This window comes from Bubalus kerabau, chromosome 12 (genome assembly GCF_029407905.1).
Source record: "Bubalus kerabau isolate K-KA32 ecotype Philippines breed swamp buffalo chromosome 12, PCC_UOA_SB_1v2, whole genome shotgun sequence".
Lineage (NCBI taxonomy): Eukaryota > Metazoa > Chordata > Mammalia > Artiodactyla > Bovidae > Bubalus > Bubalus kerabau.
This window is the reverse complement of record NC_073635.1, coordinates 17,175,904-17,192,048: the sequence shown is the minus strand read 5'-3', so window position 1 is coordinate 17,192,048 and position 16,145 is coordinate 17,175,904. Positions and strand designations below refer to the sequence as shown.

At 41.4% G+C, this 16,145-nt stretch overlaps 1 long non-coding RNA gene across 5 annotated transcripts in view; it reads left to right on the top strand.

The window, feature by feature from the left end:
• The window catches only part of LOC129624334 (uncharacterized), a 41,401-nt gene extending 27,810 nt beyond the window's left edge, over positions 1 to 13,591 (top strand). Inside the window, exons 2-3 of one of the 5 annotated variants that reach the window (XR_008700894.1) lie at positions 251 to 397; positions 12,803 to 13,591. This is a non-coding gene — a long non-coding RNA (uncharacterized LOC129624334). Of the gene's footprint in view, positions 1 to 250; positions 439 to 10,309; positions 10,773 to 12,791 lie in introns of those variants that run through there. The other 4 variants (XR_008700893.1, XR_008700895.1, XR_008700891.1 and 1 more) reach the window with 4 other exon arrangements.
• The last annotated feature ends 2,554 nt before the right edge of the window (positions 13,592 to 16,145 follow it).

Here is a 16,145-nt window from a genome sequence, read left to right as displayed (position 1 = left end):
AGCATGGAGTCTTAGCCACTGGACTGCCAGAGAAGCCCCCAAATACTCTTGACTTTCAGGAATACGAACCTGCAGCACCGCATTCCCAGGCATACCCACACGCCCCGGTTTCCTTGCACAGCTGAAAATTCTCTTACCAATAAGATAAGGAAGGGGTGAGATTAACTTTCACATACCCTTTTGTGGGCTATCAAATACAGGAAAAAAGAGGAAACGAAACATGAAGTTTATGATGACTTCTTGTTTTCAGACAGACTTCAAGTTCCTGAAGCAAAGACATCGGGTGGCTCCATGCAGAGGGACATTGGGTGACTGCAAAAAGCAACTGAAGTTGTCTGCATTAGCCATGGAAGTGGGATCCTGTGACTTCTGGAAACTTCATACAGCAGAATTTAATGTAAAAATACCCTTCAATAGGGCTTCCCTGGTGGCTCAGTGGTAAGGAATCTGCCTGCCAATGCAGGAGACTTGAGTTCCATCCCTGGTCTGGGAAGATCCCTTGGAGAAGGAAATGGCAAGCCACTCAAGTACTCTTACTGAAAAATCTCGTGGACAGAGGAGCCTGGAGGGCTACAGACCATGGCAAAGAGTTGAATGTGACTGAACAAGAACAACCCTCAGAGAGTCAGTGCTTGGACTTCCCTGGTGGTCCAGTGGTTAAGAAAAGTGAAAGTGAAGTTGCTCAGTTGTGTCCGACTCTTTGCGACCCCATGGACTGCAGCCTACCATGCTTCTCCGTCCATGGGATTTTCCAGGCAAGAATACTGGAGTGGGCTGCCATTTCCTTCTTCAGGGGATCTTCCCAACCCAGGGATCGAACCAGGTCACCTGCATTGCGGACAGACACTTTACTGTCTGAGCCACCAGGGAAGCCTCCTTCCAATGCAGGGAAGCCTCCTTCCAATGCAGGGAGTTTGAGTTCAATCCCTGACTGAGAAGCTAAGACCCCACATGCCTCCAGGCCAAAAGACCAAACCATAAAACAGAAGCAATATTGTAACAAATTGAATAAAGACTTTAAAAATGGTCCATGTCAAAAAAAAAAAAAAAAAAAAAAAACCATCAGCGCTGAGAGTTTAATTTCAGAGCTGATTTTACCTGTGCAACCTAGGAACACACCCAAGCGGGGCTGGGAGTTGTGTTCTCTCTGTCCTCTCCTTGGCTGCCATCAGATTAACAAAAGAAAAATCCCAGCACAAAGTGATTAGATGTCCTTCCCCTCCTCCTGCCTCCTTCTCATCCCTCCCCCAAAATTCCTCTTCATTTCCACTTGCCCTGGATAAAATCTAGTCCATGCACATCCCACTCCACCATAATGTAGGACAACTTTTTTTGTTGTTATTACTGAATGAAAGATTATTTGAATTCTATAGCACTGTATAAGTTCAAAAGTAGTGTAGCTGGGTATATGGCTTCCTTTGAGTGTTTTGGATAAGGATAAAGAGATGTTTGCAGTGATAGGGTTTTATAGTCAGTTATTCTCAACCTCAGCTGCTCTATCAATAAGAGACTGTGATTAAAATGAGACTGGCAGTGAGCAGAAAGTTTCTCATAAGCCCATCCCCAGAGGGCCAGGGAGAGCTCACAGCTGGGGGTGGTGGGTACGAGGGGCTGGCATGAGGCAGAGAGTGGGCCTGGGGCTCATGGCAAAGCTGGGCGATGCCAGAAAAAGAGTTTTGATGAAAGAAAATCAATCGACACCTCACCTTTGAAAATAAAAGGAAGAGCTAGGTATGTTTAGAATTTATAGGAAGAGTTTACATTTGTTAGGTTGTTTTTATTTTTTTATTTATTTTATTTTTATTTTTTTAATTATTTTTTTAAAATTTTATTTTATTTTTAAACTTTACATAATTGTATTAGTTTTGCCAAATATCAAAAGCTTTGTATTGCTTTTTAAAAAGATTTTAAAATTTTTATACAAAGGTTATTTTCCATTTGCAGCTATTCCAAAATATTGGCTATATTCCCCCATGTTGTATAATGTATCATCAAGCCTCTCTTACACCCAATAGCTTGTACCTCCCACTCCCATTATAACCCCTGAATTGCCCCTCCCCACTTTCCCGTTGGTAACCATTAAAGAAGATGTGGTATATTTAGACAATGGAATAGTCAGTCATAAAAAAGAATGAAATTTTGCTATTTGCAGCAACATGGATGAATTTGGAGGGAATTATGCTAAGTGAAATAAATCAGACAAAGACAAATCCTGAATGATATCACTTATAAGCAGAATTTAAAATGTACATTTAACTTAGTTTGAGTATTCCTTTTCATTCAACGGTAAACACCAATCTCCTCTTACATTAGAATTCATTTGTCTATAATTCAGCACAGGAAGAGGAACAGCAACAAATGGTAGGAGTTAGTTTATCAAGTGAACTAATAATTAATTGACAAATAGGGCTTTATTATTTAGGATCCTCTGGGAGTGACTTCACTTTCAATTTTCACTTTCATGCATTGGAGAAGGCAATGACACCCCACTCCAGTACTCTTGCTTAGAAAATCCCATGGACGGAGGAGCCTGTTAGGCTGCAATCCTTGGGGTCGCTAAGAGTCGGACACGACTGAGCGACTTCACTCTCACTTTTCATTTTCATGCATTGGAGAAGGAAATGGAAACCCACTCCAGTGTTCTTGCCTGGAGAATCCCAGGGACGGGAGAACCTGGTGGGCTGCCGTCTATGGGGTCACACAGAGTTGGACATGACTGAAGCAACTTAGCAGCAGCAGCAGCAGGGAATACATGAGGGAAAAACTAAGAATGGGAATCAGGTAAAAACTTACGAGGTGTTTCCCTTCAAGGCAAAGTTTAGGGATTGTGAAAAATGGAGATCTAGTCAAAGTACTTCTTTGCTGTCATTTCTTGTACATCTTCCATTTCAGGTATTTAAACTATTACAGTATCCTTTGGTCTTTAACTACAGAAATAGAGCTTGACCCACCCTTTGCGTTAAAAGACCAATTTACATCTCCAGAAAGAGAATATATATTAGGCAATACCTGAGATGCATTTCTTTTTCCTACTAATACAAGATTCCCTGTGGTGGAACAATAATTTTATCATCTGAAGAAGTGAGTGTTGTGGAGAAGGAAATGGCAACCCACTCCAGTATTCTTGCCTGGAAAATCTCATGGACAGATGAGCCTTGTGGGCCAGTCTATGGCATCGCAGAGCCGTACACAACTTAGCAAATGAACAACAACAACACACAATCAGGCAAACAGTTCTTGATGGAAATGTGACATAAAATGAAGAGTGAAGTGGCCTAGCAATATGGAATACAGAGCTTTGTAAGAAATTAACGTTTCTGTATAGAATAATAAATGCAAATAGTCAAACAATAAAGTCCATGGCTAAAGAAAAAAAAAAGAGGTGAGTGTTGGTTAAATAAACTGTATCAGTCATGTGATGGGCTGCCACACAGTCACTCAAAATCAGGTCTTTTTCAAAGATATTTCATGAATTGCAGAAATGTGTATGCTATAGTATTTTTTAAATGAATAATACTGTACGTACATTTCCTATTTGTAATATGTGTGTATACATATACATAAACATACGTACATATGTATGCAAAAAAGATAGAAGTAATATAACAAAATATTAAGCATGGTGGTTTGTAAGTTGTAAGATTATGTATGGTTTAGAAATTTAGGATATTTTTCCATTCCAACTATCCTATAATGGATTCATTTTATTTAAAATCAGGGGGAAAAATCTACATTTTGAATATTTTAAAGAATTCTAACTCCCAGATTAAATAATATATTTTCTGGAACCACTAGCAAAGGTGATTAAAGTAGATGTCATTAAGGCCAAGAAGATAAATTTCATGGTCTTGTGAACTGTTCACTTTGGTTTCTGGGCCACATGCTACAGAGTGTCTGTAAAAGAAAAGCCACTGAAAACTGCTGAAGAAGCAGTTCGAAGTCCTTTTCCTTTAGAGGGTCAATGGCATGATCACTGCCAGGAGATAAGTGATACGCAAGAATAACCTGAAGGCGCTTATTTGCTTACAACTCCATTGAATACCCTGCATAACTGGTGTTCTGGCGTTGAGGGGATTCTTTCCAGGAAGTCTAGAGATTGGTTTGGACTTGCACTCACGGTGTAGGCTCTGACAGGAACTGCAGGAACCTGGTGGCCCTGCGCTCTACTTCAGCTCTACCTGGGTCCACACAGAGCACTGCAGGACACTGGAAATGGTGACCACGAGGATAAATGTGTAGTGACTCTATGGGAAATAGGAAAACTTTCTTTTCTATGAGTTAGATGCCTTTAATAGATAATTAGTTGTCTAAAATAAGAATAGGACTGTACTAAATATTCATACTATCAAATTTTCATTTTTAAACCAAGACTAAGAGAAATTAACCATCTTGTCCAAGATAAAAAAAAATGCACATCATTTATCAGTTCAGTCGCTCAGTTGTGTCTGACTGTTTATGACCCAATGGACTGTAGGACACCAGGCTTCCCTGTCCATCACCAACTCCTGGAGCTTGCTCAAACTCATATCCATAAAGTTGGTGATGCCATCCAACCATCTCATCCTCTGTCGTCCCCTTCTCCTCCTGCTTCAATCTTTTCCAGCATCAGGGTCTTTTCAAATGAGTCAGCTCTTCACATCAGGTGGCCAAAGTATTGGAGTTTCAGCTTCAGCATCAGTCCTTCCAGTGAATATTCTGGGTTGATTTCCTTTAGGATGGACTGGTTGGATCTCCTTGCCATCCAAGGGACTGTCAAGAGTCTTCTCCAGCACCACAGTTCAAAAGCATCAATTCTTTGGCACTCAGCTTTCTTTATAGTCCAACTCTCAGATCCATACATGACTACTGGAAAAACCATAGCCTTGACTAGATGGACCTTTGTTGACAAAGTAATGTCTCTGCTTTTTAACATGCTGTCTAGGCCGGTCATAACTTTTCTTTCAAGGAGTAAGTGTCTTTATTTCATGGCTGCAGTCACCATCTGCAGTGATTTTGGAGCCCCCCAAAATAAAGTCTGCCACTGTTTCCACTGTTTCTCCATCTATTTGCTGTGAAGTGATGGGACTGGATGCCATGATCTTAGTTTTCTGAATGTTGAGTTGTAAGCCAGCTTTTTCACTATCCTCTTTCACTTTCATCAAGAGGCTTTTTAGTTCTTCACTTTCTGCCATAAGGGTGGTGTCATCTGCATATCTGAGGCTATTGATATTTCTCCGGGCAATCTTGATTCCAGCTTGTGCTTCTTCCAGCCTGGCATTTCACATGATGTACTCTGCATATAAGTTAAATAAGCAGAGTGACAATATACAGCCTTGACGTACTCCTTTTCCTATTTGGAACCAGTCCATTGTTCCATGTCCAGTTCTAACTGTTGCTTCCTGACCTGCATACAGATTTCTCAAGAGGCAGGTCAGGTGGTTGGGTATTCCCATCTCTTTCAGAATTTTCCACAGTTTATTGTGATCCACATAGTCAAAGGTTTTGGCATAGTCAATAAAGCAGAAGTAGATGTTTTTCTGGAACTCTCTTGCTTTTTCTACGATCCAGTGGATGTTGGCAATTTGATCTCTGGTTTCTCTGCCTTTTCTAAAACCAGCTTGAGCATCAGGAAGTTCACGGTTCACATATTGCTGAAGCCTGGCTTGGAGAATTTTGAGCATTACTTTACTAGTGTGTGAGATGAGTACAATTGTGCGGTAGTTTGAGCATTCTTTGGCATTGCCTTTCTTTGGGATTGGAATGAAAACTGACCTTTTTCAGTCCTGTGACCAGTGCTGAGTTTTCCAAATTTGCTGGCACATTGAGTGCAGCACTTTCACAGCATCATCTTTCAGGATTTGAAATAGCTCAACTGGAATTCCATCACCTCCACTAGCTTTGTTCGCAGTGATGCTTTCTAAGGGCCATGTGACTTCACATTTCAGGATGTCTGGCTCTAGGTAAGTGTGAGTGACTACACCATCATGATTATCTGGGTCATGAAGATCTTTTTTGTATAATTCTTCTGCATATTCTTGTCACCTCTTCTCAACATCTTCTGCTTCTGTTAGGTCCATACTATTTCTGTCCTTTATCGAGCCCATCTTTGCATGAAATGTTCCCTTGGTATCTCTAATTTTCTTGAAAAGATCTCTAGTCTTTTCCATTCTATTGTTTTCCTCTATTTCTTTCCACTGATCACTGAGGAAGGCTTTCTTATCCCTTCTTGCTATTCTTTGGAACTCTGCATTCAGATGCTTATATCTTGCCTTTTCTCCTTTGCTTTTCACTTCTCTTCTTTTCACAGCTATTTGTAAGGCCTCCTCAGGCAGCCATTTTGCTTTTTTGCATTTCTTTTCCATGGGGATGGTCTTGATCCCTGTCTCCTGTACAATGTCATGAACCTCCGTCCATAGTTCATCGGGCACTCTGTCTATCAGATCTAGTCCCTTAAATCTATTTCTCACTTCCACTGTATAATCATAAGGGATTTGATTTAGGTCATACCTGAATGGTCTAGTGGTTTTCCCCACTTTCTTCAATTTAAGTCTGAATTTGGCAATAAGGAGTTCATGATCTGAGCCACAGTCAGCTCCTGGTCTTGTTTTTGCTGACTGTATAGAGCTTCTCCATCTTTGGCTGTGAAGAATATAATCATTCTGATTTCAGAGTTGACCATCTGGTGATGTCCATGTGTAGAGTCTTCTCTTGTGTTGTTGGAAGGGGATGTTTGCTATGACCAATGCATTCTGTTGGCAAAACTCTATTAGTCTTTGCCCTGCTTCATTCTGTACTCCAAGGCCAAATTTGCCTGTTACTCCAGGTGTTTCTTGACTCCCTATTTTTGCATTCCAGTCCCCTATAATGAAAAGGACATCTTTTTTGGGTGTTAATTCTAGAAGGTCTTGTAGGTCTTCACAGAACCGTTGAGGTTCTATGAAACTCGAGGGACTCTCAAGAGTCTTCTCTAACACCCTAGTTCAAAAGCATCAATTCTTTGGCACTCAGCTTTCTTTATGGTCCAACTCTCACATCCATACATGGCTACTGAAAGAACCATAGCTTTGACTAGACAGACCTTTGTCGGCAAAGTAACGTCTCTGCTTTTCACGTCATTTATACTCAATTGCTTTGTGTCATTGCCACAGAACAACAGAACACAGTTCCTTTCCTAAAAGTATGTGGAGGAGGAAAAAATGCATTGAGTAATTACTATATTTAGCCGCTTAAACAAATGCTCCTTTGTAAAAAAAAAAAAAAAGACATTTATCGGGACCCATTACCACATTACCAAGTTACTCATAAATCTCAACATAAAAGTCTGTGAAAAAAGATGATGTGGATTCACTGAGAGCGAAATGACCTGAGGTCTGATGGACAAAGACCACACCAGTTGGGCTTTTTGAGCTGTTAGATGGGAAGTGACTGGCTTTTTATGACAATGACTTGGGGAGAGAGAACAAGCCCACAGGGAAATCTGTGTTTCAAACAGATTATGTGGTTTATGATTTCCATTTGGATTAGGGGGAAAAAAAATCAATGGACATAGGATAAATAGAAATGGCCCTTTTATCCCTCAAAGTACAATCTTTTTGATGCTTCCAGGAATTTTATTTTATTTATTTTTACTAAGTATAGTTGATGTACAATGCTGTGTTAGTTTTAGGTACACAGCAAAGTGATTCAGTTATACATAATATGTATCTATTCTTTTTCAGATTATTTCCCTTTTTAGGTTATTATAAAACCCCCAAGTATAGTTTTATTCAGGGAAAAGAATACATTAAAATGGACACCCCTTTTGTCCCTTTTCAACAGTATCAATGGTGACCAGGGAAAACGCACATACAGGTGTGTGTGTGTGTGTGTGTGTCTACATGGCTAGTGAAATAAACAGCTAACAAAAGTTTGTTTTAAAAAGCTAGCATTTAGTAATTTCTTACACTTATCAGAAACGGTACCACACATATCTTAAAACATTATCTCATCTAATATTCATAAAGACCTATACAACAGGTATTTTATCCTCTTTTACAGATGGAGAAATTAAGTCATAATGAAATCATCAGCATTAAAAATCAACAATGTTTTGAGTGTTTACTATACAAGAGACTATACTAAATATTCATATATGTATTTTAATCTTCATAATCACTGTTTTGAATTAGATACTCTTCTCACTGAGCATGCTTTATGAATAAGCAAATGGAAGCTTAGAGACCTTAAATGTCAGGTCTAATGTCAAACATACATCATTTATACTATTATTTTTTTATCCAATTAATAATAGGAACTTTGTTATAAGATTCTTCCCACAAACTGAACTATTCCCAAGTGCAATTATAAGATTTTTATCTTATAAAATCTCATAATTAGATCTCACAATTATAAAGATTTTATCATCTTATTTGCACTTTATGTTCATAACTGCAATTCATTAAAAATTCAAAAGCTGAAGGCTGTGAATTCGACTTCACAGCTGCATCAAGTATAATTTAGTGTTGCTCAGTTGCTCAGTCATGTCTGACTCTGTGACCCCATGGACATCAGCACACTAGGCTTCCCTGTCCTTCACCATCTCCCAGAGTTTGCTCAGCCTCATGTCCATTGAGTTGATGATGTCGTATAGTGTAGTATATACTATTGATTGCTCTGTGTCCTTGATTAAAAAAAAAAAATTAGTCCCCTTTAGTCCTTGGCCTATCTCTGTGAAATACTTTCCAAAACCAATAGACAAATTTGAGCAAGTTACTTTTCCATTGATGATCATCAGTGAATGGCTGGGATAAGGAGGATCCCATATCCTCAAACTGGCATCTCAGTCTCTTAAAGGTGTCCATTTTTCTGTAGTTTCCACAATAATGTGATGTACACTAGTGTTTAGGACACTGAGAAGCTCAGATTCTAGGAGTTAAGGAAAGTCTGACTACACAGGAAGCCTTTGGGGGTTGAATCTTATGGAGTCTCAGTGTAGGGTGAAAAGAGAGTGCAACTCTGGAGCATCAAAGAGGTCTGATCATCCCATGAATAGTTAGCTTCCCCACTCCAGACCTTGTGCTAAGATCCGGATGTCTAATGCTATGTGCTAAATGGTTTTAGTATTAGGTCTCTTTTGCAAATAAGGGAAGTAAGGCTCAGAAGTATTTTGCTCAAGGCACATAGCTCATAAGTGACAAAGAGGATGGGAACCTACAGATGTTTGCCTCTGAGCCCCAGCACTAAACACCCCGCTCAGCGTTTCCCAAAACAAACGGGAAGACTGCTGGCTGAGGAAGAGAGACTGGGCTTAGATACCAACCCTGTTTCAGCTTGTTCTTATTGTTAACTTCGAAAGAATTTAAGGAGGGAACCAAAAACCATAAGGGGAAGACGAGGATTTATGGAAGAAACTAAAATGAATAAGGTGGTGTATGAAGTCAGTGAATCAAATGTGTGACGTAAATTTTAGCTTGGAAAAAAGCAGTTAAAGTGATAAAGGATCAGACTTTCCTGATTAAGACTCTGTGCTTCCACTACAAAGGGGACTGGTTCAATCCCTGATGGGGGAAGTTCTGCATGTTACATGGTGCAGCCAAAAAAAAAAAAAAAAAAAAAGGTAATAAAGAATCATGATGTTACAGGGCTTCCAGAAATTATCTACTTTATTGTCCTATTTTTCCGATAGAGAAATCCAATGTACCATTGCACAAATCATGGTCTTGCATTTTATTTAAAGACTTCCCCAGAACTACCCACCTTTTAATATTAGTAAGTTCATCCTTAGATCTGATGGTGAATCACCTGCTGAAAAAAGTTTGAACAAAGCAAGATCATCACTCCAGCAGCTGGGAGGGTCCCGTGATTCAAGTCCTGCTGACACCCCATCAGCAGCTCTGTGCACTGAGAGGTGGTTTTCTTTCCATCCTATGGCCTTTTTAGGGGGATTCTAAGAGCGCAACTGATTCCTCTTTTTTGTTCTTTCTCTCGTAAATCATGAGTTGGGAAAGGTCTGGTATTTTGCAATTGTCATGCAGCCATGAAATCAATGTGAAATGTAAGGCTGTGTGTGTGTGTGTGTGTGAGAATGAGAGAGAGAGAGAGAGAGAGAGAGAGAGAGAGAGCATCTGGATCCATCTGAGTAGTCATTCACAATACCTTGTGAATCTCTAACAAATGAAAGCCACAGCTGATATAAAAGACAGCTAAATTGTAGGTATTATTAAATGTATTATTTCAAATACCATCATATCTTTTATGATTAGTGCTTCTTATGTCCTGATTAGGTAAATCTTTGTTCACTTTCAAATCATGAAGGTATTTATTCTTCCATGTGAGAGGGCTTCCCGTGTGGCTTAGTGGTAAAGAGTCTGCCTACCAATGCAGCAGACACCAGAGAGGCAGATTTGATGCCTGGGTTGGGAAGATCCCAGGGAGTAGGACGTGGCAACCCACTCCAGTATTCTTGCCTGGATAATCCCATGGACACAGGGAGCCTGGTGGGCTACTGTCCATGGGGTCACAAGAGTTGGACACAACTGAGCAACTGAGCACACAGGAATGCAAATAGGATTGAGCTGTTACCAAATCATATTTGAGCCCATCAATGACTACTTTAGATAGGAAATAGAAAAGAGAAGAAGGCTTAACGTGTGTTAAAGTAAATCTGTAGCCATTTAAATTTGAGAAGAAAGAAAAAACAGAATCCCAAGCATACAAGCTGATGTGGAGAATTTGAGCTGCTTTTAGAATTAGGCCCATTAGCACTTGAACCAAACACGTATGGGCAAGGTAGCCTTCTTTCATGGATTTTCCAGGTAAGTGTGATTAACTTCCATTGTTCTTTTTCCAACAAAAGCAAATTAGTAAATGTTTAAGTAAGTTTAGCATAATTTTTTATAACTTTATAAATTCTATGATTACAAATCAGAAAAAGTCATTTATCAGACAGTCTCTTAATACCATATTTAAAGGTATTGCAAACCTCTCTTGAACTCCCGACTATGCTTTTTTCTTTCCTTTTTCCCCAGAAGTGTTATCTAATAGCCTATTATAATTGCATTAGGGTCAGCTGCCTCTGAGGGCTCTGCTGCTGTGATGTGATCCAAGGGATCCAAGACAGGAGCCTTCACTCATCAGAATAGTGAGAGCAGATACACATGTGTATCTGGGTTGATAGAGGTGATGAGGAGAGATTAATTTGCAGAAAACAGGATTCAATTCCCCTTGGTAGTGAGTTAAAAAATAATTGTGGTTACCTGGATACCCCTGAAAAAGTAGGCTGTGAACTTTTGGAGAGCATCTCCTTACATCCTAAGGAGTTAAGAGCATTCTAGAGCTGGAGAGAAGCACCCAGCACCCTGACTTTGAACTTAGGTCACTCCCTGGTCACCATCCTATTGCATTAACCTAACAGGCTGGGGAAGGACTGATGTGTCATTATGTCAAGGAGATGCCCACAACCTGTTCCTAGGGCTCATTTCTGTCTTGTGTGCTTGAGAAGTGACTGAGGTGGAAAGTTTTACTTTTATTTTTTGATAAGAATTAGCCATTTAGAGACTTGCCTGGTGGTCCAGTGGCTAAGACTCTGAGCTTCCAATGCAGGGGGCCCAGGTTTGATCCCTGGCTAGATAACTAGATCCCACATGCCTCAACTAAGACACAGCACAGCCAAATAAATAATTTTTATTTTAAAGACTTGTGGCTCAGCTGGTAAAGAATATGCCTGCAATGCAGGAGACCTGGGTTCAATTCCTGGGTTGGGAAGATCCCCTGGAGAAGGGAAAGGCTACCCCCTCCAGTATTCTGGCCTGGAGAATTTCATGGACCGTATAGTTCATGGGGTCACAAAGAGTGGGACACAACTGAGCGACTTTCACTCACTTCATTTTAAAGATATAGCCATTTACTCTAGTATTCTTGGAATAAGAATGCTGTATTCTGATAAAACTACATTCAGTTCCACAAATGTTAGCTAAGCCCTCATGGTGTGGTGGGCTCTGTGCCAAATACTGTGGAAGCCGTGGTCAGTTGAGTAACTTGAATTGGTGGTAAAAAGTGGTATTTGGAGAAGGGGGATGCTTGGGTGTAGATTCTGGGTATAATGAGTTAGAGGGGAGGGGGAAGGAAATTCAATGAAGTGGGGGTGGGGTAGAGAGTTATGAGAGGGATCACCTTTGACCGCACTCAAGAAATGCCAAGAAAGGGTTTGACTTGCGTTGTAATTGTTGGTTGTCAAAATGAGCTTAAGCATGTTACCTGACCTCCTTCAGTGCAAGCATAGTTGCTCAGTGGTGTCTGACTCTTTGCGAACCCATGGGCTGTAGCCTGGCCAGGCTCCTCTGTCCATGGAGTTCTCCAGGCAAGAACACTAGAGTGGGTCGCCATTCCCTTCTCCAGGGAATCTTCCCAACCTATGGATGGAACCCAGGTGTCCTGCATTGCAGGCAGATTACCTCCTTAATCCTCCTGAAGTCTCATCATAGGAAGATGATTCTATTGAGAGAAAAGGGAATGGAAGCTCATCATTGTTATACCCTCTTCCTCATTATCATCATCACATGATTATAACCAAGCAGGACCCTATGGTTGGATGGCATCACCTACTCAGTGCACGTGAATCTGAACAAAAACTCTGGTAGGAAGTGAAAGACAGGGAAGCATGGCGTGCTGCAGTTCATGGGGTTGCAAAAAGTTGGACAGGGCTTAGCGACTGAACAACAAGAACCCTATGGGGCCTTCCCAGGACAGACCACCACGCCCCCCGCCGCCATACCCTCTGCTTTAGCCCCTCTCTGGAGTACCTAGATAATAGAATCTGATGGACATTTCCTGAGCTGTTTTGCAGATGGGAACCACCTGCCCCCTCAGATGGAGGAAGTACTTGCTGACCATGAGCACACAGCCTCAGGCCTCCTGGAGCCCAAGGACTGATAACCCCTGTGATACCACCTGACTGTCTCAACATCAGCCAATCAGAAAATTGTGCACAAGCTGATCGCTACCTTGCAACCTCCTCCTCACCTGCCCTTTAAAAATGCTCTGCCAAAACCTTTCAGGGAGCTCAGGGCTTTTCAAGGCATGAGCCACCTCGTCTCCTTGTGTGACCTCGCAATAAACCTTTCTCTGCCCCAGACTCTGACATTTCAGTTTATCTGCTCTCACTGCGCACAGGGGCACATGAACTTGCGTATACATGATTGCTGTAGTGTGACTGGCATCTGCCAGGTGCGATTCTAAGTGCTTTTCACATGTTACTTCACTCTCACAGCTTGAAAAGTATATATTTTGATAATAATAGCTGCTGTATATCGGATGCTTCCTGTGTGCTAGGCAGACACTGTGCTAAATACATTTATCACTTCATTTATACTATACAACGGTGTATATATGTCCTATATTGGCAAAACGAAGGCCAGAAGAGTCCTGGGTTTGTCTCTGCACTATCAATTTAAAGGAACCTGTTTGTTTATTTGCAGCCTTCCTTCACATCCCTAAATTAACCAAACCACAACATGGTGATCATTTTTGAAGAGTGTGAAGTTGTTGGTTTGGTGTCATCCTCAAGAGTTCTGGAGAAATCTATCCTGCTCAAGACAGCAGGAAAAAAGAATTTCAACGCCTATTTGGTTACTAAGTACACGGAGAGCAAGACGAGACAGAGAGTTCTGAGCTCAAAGTGCAGAGAGTCCGAGTAATTGTCCAAAACAAATGAAGCGCTCAGAATGAATGGCTAAGGACATTGCCACAATGTTCTCTGCTCAGGCTGTTAGATCACCCCAGGAGAACACACAGCTATTTTTGAGGATGGAAAGGAGCTTTGTGTGTGCGCTCCAGCTGCTCCCTTGCCTTCTGGTAGGCTCTGAAAAAAATCCATGATGCATGCAGACAAGCAATTCTGTTCCAGCTTTTGCTACTGAAAGCATGGTCCACGGCTCAGCAGCCCTGGCTTCACTCAGGAACTTGTTGCAGCCTCTGGGGCCCCACCTGAGAACTACTGGATTGGAATCTGCATTTTATGTAGATTCAAGGTAATTCCCACACACCTGAAAGTTGTTGTTCTGTTGCTCAGTCATGTCCAACTCTTTGCAACCCCATGAACTGCAGCACTCCAGTCTTCCCTATCCTTCACTATCTCCCTATCCTTTGCTATCTCCCAGAGTTTGCTCAAACTCATGTCCATTGAGTCGATGATGTCATCCAGCTGTCTCTTCCTCTGTCGCCCCCTTTTCCTCCTGCCTTCAATCTTTTCCAGCATCAGGGTCTTTTCTAATGACTTGGCTCTTCACATCAGGTGACCAAAGAATGGGAGCTTCGGCTTCAGCATCAGTCCTTCCAATGAATATTCAGGTCTGGTTTCCTTTAGGTTTGACTGGTTTGATCTTCTTGCTGCCCAAGAGACTCTCAAGAGTCTTCTCCAACACCACAGTTCGAAAGTGTCAATTCTTCAGCGCTCAGACTTCTTTATGGTCCCACTCTCACATCTGTACATGACTACTAGAAAAACCATAGCTTTGACTATATGGACTTTTGTCAGCAAAGTACCAGTTAGGAATGATGAATATACAAAAGAGATTTCCTAGCTCATAGGAGCCTGATAAGTGTGAATGTGGTCAGGTTCAGGGCATTAGCTCTGCAACACAACTCAGTTTGAGAAGCACATCTCTTCCCAGGAGGGCTCTTGAGTCAGCAACTTGCAACTGATGACATTTTCCAAGGGACATTTTTATTTATGGACTTCCCTTGTGATTTGGGTGGTAAAGAATCTGCCTGCAATGCGGGAGACCTAGGTTCAATCCATGGGTTGGGAAGATCCCCTGGTGAAGGGAAAGGCTACCCACTCCAGTATTCTGGCCTGGAGAATTCCATGGACTGTATAGTCCAGGGGGTTACAAAGAGTTTGACACGACTGAGCGACTTTCACTTTTTTATTGACACTTGCTTTGACTCTCTGACAGCGGCTTCAGCTCCAGAGAATGACTACAGGACTCTTGGGAGCCCTTCTTAGCTGACCAAGTGTTCTCATGATTCATTGATACGCTCTATTTGCCTTTCCTCCTGAAAAAAAGCCTAGTGTTTAGTGTTGGAGGTGATATGGGTGTCAGCTGTGTTGACAAGAATGTCACAAGCTCTTCCACCAGCTTGAAAAGCTTCCATAGGCCTCGGAATAGAAATGAAGCTTCCTCATGCAGTGGCGAAATTACTACTGGAGACGAAGACTAGGCATTGATTTTTTAAACTGAATCCACATTTTCCCTGTAACTGGAAAAGACAGCCGGTCATTCTCATCACAAACTCTGTGTTACTTCAATTCCATATAATTTAACTATACATTTTTTGATAGAAGAGGCATTCATACATAACTGGAGAGAAAGAGGGTTAAGCCTTAAATTTTTTAGACTATCAAAAACACACCTGTTATGGCTCACAGTCTCTATATTTTGCCAAAAACTCATTGATTCACCACATATTTTTAACAGCCTGTATTATGTTTAGAGGAATTTGATGATCAGAGAAGGGGGAAAACATTGAGCTGTCTTCAGGGGAGTCCAGGAACCAATTTGGCAGGGATACCATACTGTAACTCCAGGAATAGTATTCATCAGTGTGAGCAAAATCACTCAGTCCCCTGGGGTCTGTACTAGTTTCCGCCTGCTCAATGTAATAGTAATAGTTCCCTATCATAGAGCTGTAGCAGCCTCCTATTGCCGAGTCACACCATTAAGAATTTAGTGTCTTAAGGGACTTCCCTGGTGGTCCACTGGGGGAGATTCAGCACTCCCAATGCAGGGGGCCCAGGTCCGATCCCAGCTTGGGTATATGATACTGCACACTGCAGTGAATACTGAAGATCCCACATGCCACCACTAAGACTTGCTGCAGCCAAAACAAACAAGTAAATACATAAACATTAGGGGGAAAAAAGAATTTAAAAGAATACAAATTTGCTGTTGGACAGTTCTGGAAGTCAGAAGTCTAAAATGAATCTCATGGAGCCAAAATCAAGATGACAGCTCGGCGACGCTGCAGCACTCAGGCTCAGTAGCTGTGGTGCACGGGCTTAGTTGCTCCAAGGCATGTGGGATCTTCCCGGACCAGGGATTGAAGTGCTGCCTGTATTGGCAGGTGGATTCTTCACCACTAGGCCAGTAGGGAAGTCCTCTCATTGGATGAGTCCAACCCACTCTATC